Genomic DNA, 5,909 nt, shown 5'->3' with positions numbered 1-5,909 from the left:
CAAGACGCTTAATAGGACTTTCACAAAGTACATACCTTGACAAAATTTTGAAAAAGTTCAAAATGGATCAGGCAAAGAAAGGATTCTTGCCTGTGCTACAAGGTGTGAAGTTGAGTCAAACTCAATGCCCGACCACAGCAGAAGATAGAGAGAAAATGAAAGATGTTCCCTATGCTTCAGCCATAGGCTCTATCATGTATGCAATGCTGTGTACCAGACCTGACGTATGCTTAGCAATAAGCTTGGCAGGTAGGTACCAAAGTAATCCAGGAGTGGATCACTGGACAGCGGTCAAGAACATTCTGAAATACCTGAAAAGGACTAAGGATATGTTTCTCGTATATGGAGGTGACAAAGAGCTAGTCGTAAATGGTTACGTCGATGCAAGCTTTGACACTGATCCGGACGATTCTAAATCGTAGACCGGATACGTGTTTTTATTAAACGGTGGAGCTGTAAGTTGGTGCAGTTCTAAACAAAGCGTCGTGGCGGGATCTACATGTGAAGCGGAGTACATAGCTGCTTCTGAAGCAGCAAATGAAGGAGTCTGGATGAAGGAGTTCATTTCCGATCTAGGTGTCATACCTAGTGCATCGGGACCAATGAAGATCTTCTGTGACAATACTGGTGCAATTGCCTTGGCAAAGGAATCCAGATTTCACAAGAGGACCAAGCACATCAAGAGACGCTTCAATTCCATTCGGGACCAAGTCCAAGTGGGAGACATAGAGATTTACAAGATACATACGGATCTGAATGTTGCAGACCCGTTGACTAAGCCTCTCTCACGAGCAAAACATGATCAGCACCAAGACTCCATGGGTGTTAGAATCATTACTATGTAATCTAGATTATTGACTCTAGTGCAAGTGGGAGACTGAAGGAAATATGCCCTAGAGGCAATAATAAAGTTATTATTTATTTCCTCATATCATGATAAATGTTTATTATTCATGCTAGAATTGTATTAACCGGAAACATGATTCATGTGTGAATACATAGACAAACATATAGTCACTAGTATGCCTCTACTTGACTAGCTCATTAATCAAAGATGGTTATGTTTCCTAACCATTGACATGTGTTGTCATTTGATTAATGGGATCACATCATTAGGAGAATGAGGTGATTGACATGACCCATCCCGTTAGCTTAGCACTTGATCGTTTAGTATTCTGCTATTGCTTCCTTCATGACTTATACATGTTCCTGTAACTATGAGAATTGTGTAACTCCCGTTTACCGGAGGAACACTTTGGGTACTACCAAACGTCACAACGTAACTGGGTGATTATAAAGGAGTACTACAGGTGTCTCCGAAGGTACATGTTGAGTTAGCATAATTCGAGATTAGGTTTTGTCACTCTGATTGTCGGAGAGGTATCTCTGGGCCCTCTCGGCAATGCTCATCACCTAAGCCTTGCAAGCATGTAACTAATGAGTTAGTTATAAGATGAAGTATTACAGAATGAGTAAAGAGACTTGTCGATAACGAGATTGAACTAGGTATTGGATACCGACGATCGAATCTCGGACAAGTAACATACCGATGACAAAGGGAACAACGTATGTTGTTATGTGGTTAGACCGATAAAGATCTTCGTAGAATATGTAGGAACCAATATGGGCATCCAGGTCCCGCTATTGGTTATTGACCAGAGATGTGTCTCAGTCATGTCTACATCGTTCTCGAACCGTAGGGTCCGCACGCTTAAGGTTTCGATGACAGTTATATTATGAGTTTATGTATTTTGATGTACCGAAGGTTGTTCGGAGTCCCGGATATGATTACGGACATGACGAGGAGTCTCGAAATGGTCGAGACATAAAGATTGATATATTGGACGGATATATTTGGACACCGGAAAGGTTCCGGAGAAGTTTGGAGCCCCGGGAGGTTACCGGAACCCCCCGGGAGGTATATGGGCCTTATTGGGCCCATGTAGGAGGAAGAGAGAAGGAGCAAGGGAGGGGGGCGCGCCCCCCAAGCCCAATCCGAATTGGGGAGGGGGGCCGGCCCCCCCTTTCCTTTCTCCTTCCCCCTCTTCCTATTACTACTACTAGTACTACTTCCTAATACTAGTACTCTTTCCTTCCCCCTCCAAATAAGATAAGGAAAGGAGAGGGAAACCTACTTGGAGTAGGTTTCCCCCTCCTCATGGCGCGCCCCCCTAGGGCCGGCCACCTCCTCCCTCCCTCCTTTATATACGGGGGTAGGGGGGCACCCTAGAACACACAAGTTGATCATTGATCGTTCCTTAGCCGTGTGCGGTGCCCCCCTCCACGATATTACACCTCGGTCATATTGTAGCGGTGCTTAGGCGAAGCCCTGCAATAGGAGAACATCAAGATCGTCACCACGCCGTCGTGCTGACGGAACTCCCCCTCGGCGCCTCTGCTGGATCGGAGATCGAGGGTGCGTCATCGAGCTGTACGCGTGCCAAGAACTCGGAGGTGCCGGAGTAAGGGTACTTGGATCGGTTGAACCGGAGGACGTACGACTACTTCCTCTACGTTGCGTCAACGCTTCCGCTTCGGTCTACGAGGGTACGTAGACAACACTCTCCCCTCGTTGCTATATCATCACCATGATCTTGCGTGTGCGTAGGAATTTTTTTGAAATTACTACGTTCCCAACACTTAGAGGCATAACCGCATTGAAAGCAATGTTGCAAGTAAGGTAATCTTCACAACATCCCATGTAATATAGATAATAAAGGGAAAGGTACATAGTTGGCTTACACTCGCCACGTCAAACAAAGTACATAAATAGCATTACATCATCCAATCACTCATGGCCCGACTACGGTGCCAAAATAAAAGATCAACCCAACATGCGACACGGGCCCGATCGCGCCAACTGGGCACCACTACTGATCATCGGGGAAAGACACATAGTAACAACGGGAAGCTTCATCAAACTACCACTTGAGCTCAAGCGCATCATCTGGAATGGAGTCATCGGGCCCTGCATCCGGTTTGGAAGTAATCTGTGAGCCACAGGGACTCAGCAATCTCCCACCCTCGCGATCAAGACTATTTAAGCTTATAGGTAAGGCAAGGTAATATGTGGAGCTGCAGCAAGCGACTAGCATATATGGTGGCTAACCTGTTCGCAAAAGAGAGCGAGAAGAGAAATCAAAGCACGAACGATAACTAGAGAACAACATGCGGCAAGCATTACTCCAACACCGTGTTCACTTCCCGCACTCCGCCGAGAAGAGATCATCACGGTAACACGCACGGTTGATTCATTTTAATTAAGTTAAGGTTCAAGTTATCTACAACCGGACATTAACAAATTCCCATCTGCCCATAACCGCGGGCACGACTTTCGAAAGTTCAAATCCCTGCAGGGGAGTCCCAACTTAGCCCATGACAAGCTCTCACGGTCAACGAAGGATATACCTTCTCCCGAGACATTCCGATCAGACTCGGTATCCCGGTTCTACAAGACATTTCGACAGGTTAAAAAAAATCCAGCAACACCACCCAGATGTGCCGACAAATCCCGATAGGAGCTGCACATATCTCGTTCTCAGGGCACACCGGATGAGCAAGACGTCGGGTAGGCCAGCCCAGAGTTGCCCCTGGTAGCCCCGGACATCGCTCGGTTGGACCAACACTTAGAGAAGCACTGGCCCGGGGGGTTTAAAATAAGATGACCCTTGAGTCCGCGAAACCCAAGGGAAAAAGGCTAGGTGGCAACTGGTAAAACCAATGTTGGGCATTGCTGGAAGAGTTTTATTCAAGGTGAACTGTCAAGGGGTTCCCATTATCACCCAATCGCGTAAGGAACGCAAAATTCGGGAACATAACACCGATATAACGGAAACTAGGGCGGCAAGAGTGGAACAAAACACTAGGCGAGAGGCTGAGCCTTCCACCCTTTACCAAGTATATAGATGCATTAAGATAATAAGATAATATAATCATATCCCAACAAGAAAATAATGTTCCAACAAGGAACGGTCTCCAATCTTCACCTGCAACTAGCAACGCTATAAGAGGGGCTGAGCCAAGCGGTAACATAGCCAATCAACGGTTTGCTAGGACATGGTGGGTTAGAGGTTTGACATGGCAATTTGGGAGGCATGATAAGCAAGTGGTAGGCATCGTAGCATAGGCATAGCAAAAGAGCGAGCATCTAGCAAAGCAAAGATAGAAGTGATTTCGAGGGTATGATCATCTTGCCTACAAAGTTGTCAGAGTTGACTGGATCCTTGAAAGCAAACTCAACGGGCTCCTCGTTAGCGAACTCGTCTCCCGGCTCTACCCAAACAAGACAAACAAGCAAAAGGACACAATCAACCACGTGCAAAGCTCAACCAACATGATGCAAACATGGTATGCTATGCGGGATGCGATATGTGATGCATATGCAAGATTTGACAAGGAATGAATGAACCTGGACTCAACTTGGAAATCCAAGTGTGCCACTGGAAAGGTGAGGTGATTTCGGTTGAAATCGATAGAAAGAACACCGGAATCGGATGCACGGTTTAGAAATGGCAAGCAATTCAAATATGGCAACGGTCTGCGATAAACAGCAAGTATCCATCTAAATGCAACAAGACAAACATGCTAAAGCACTCAAACATGGCAACAAAATATATGGCAGGGATCCATTCATGATGCCTAACAAAAGAGGAACACTGAGCTAAGGGCAATTCATCCATTAACAGGTTCAAACAAGCATGGCAAAGTGCAATTTGTAAACAGATTTCAAACTTAGTGAAATTAACACTTGTCTGGAATTTCAAATCAGGTAGCACACTTTGGAGCAAGAAATCTATATGCTATAGGAACTTAACATGGCAAATCAAGGCATGGCATGGAGCTACTCAAATATCTTAACAAAAGTCCCTTAGTGACCTTGAGCCAAAAGGGATCAGAAAATACAATTGCAAGCATGTGAACATGGCAAAAACATAATCAGATCTCAGACTTGGTGAAAAACTGGAGCATGCAAATCAGATATCAAGTAGGCATGTTTACGAGCTCGATGCACTCACTACAGAGCAAGGCATGACAATCTAAGCATACACCCATCAAGAATACACATTATACAAGCTAGACATGGCAAGAACAACAACATAGCATGCACGGATCACGAAATCGCTAACAAGTAGACAATCTGCCCAGATTCACGAAATAGCAAAAGTAGAGCTCGATTGACTCAAGCTAGGGTGCTCCATAATTGCAAACAAAGACATGGATGGATAGAGCACTACAAGATTAACAAATCATCCTTACTGATCATCCTCAAAAGAGGCACGGATCACTAGGAAACAACATGAACATATGGCATATTGATAAAAACAGATCAAGGACTTAGTGGAATTGCTAAGTCCCTGAAATCAACATTAACGAATGCACCACTTTGCAAGCTTGTGCTAGTCAACACACACATCACAAAAATACATGGATGGCACCTCTGGAAAGATGGAAAAGCATATAACAAAACTCATGTAGAGCTTAGGGGCATATCATGCACACATTAATCATGGCAAAAATGACAAATAGCTATTTGGAGCAGCAGATCTAACAATTATCTCAAATAGAACTCTTCCAACAGCATTTCGGGCATCAAGATGAACTCAAATGAAAATGATGCAGTGGGATGAAATGATGTGCTCTCTGAGAGGAACATTTTTATATGCTACACGCCCAAAACGGATCTACGGATGCAAAGTTACGGCACGATGAACAAGGGTATTTGAATCTGGAAATCGGGGACTTAGAAGAAATTAGCACCTCCAGATCTAGGGTTACTGTTCATCGACGAGATCTACTGTTCACCGGCGAGATCCGAGGCCGCCAGCGAGAAGCTGGAGCTCCGGCGAGGTGGATGGGCGCGGGGGCGGCCGGATCCGTCCCGGGCGGCGAGGGGAAGGCGGTGGAGGCGG

This window comes from Triticum aestivum, chromosome 1A, assembly GCF_018294505.1.
Source record: "Triticum aestivum cultivar Chinese Spring chromosome 1A, IWGSC CS RefSeq v2.1, whole genome shotgun sequence".
Taxonomy (NCBI): domain Eukaryota; kingdom Viridiplantae; phylum Streptophyta; class Magnoliopsida; order Poales; family Poaceae; genus Triticum; species Triticum aestivum.
This window is presented reverse-complemented; position numbering follows the sequence as displayed.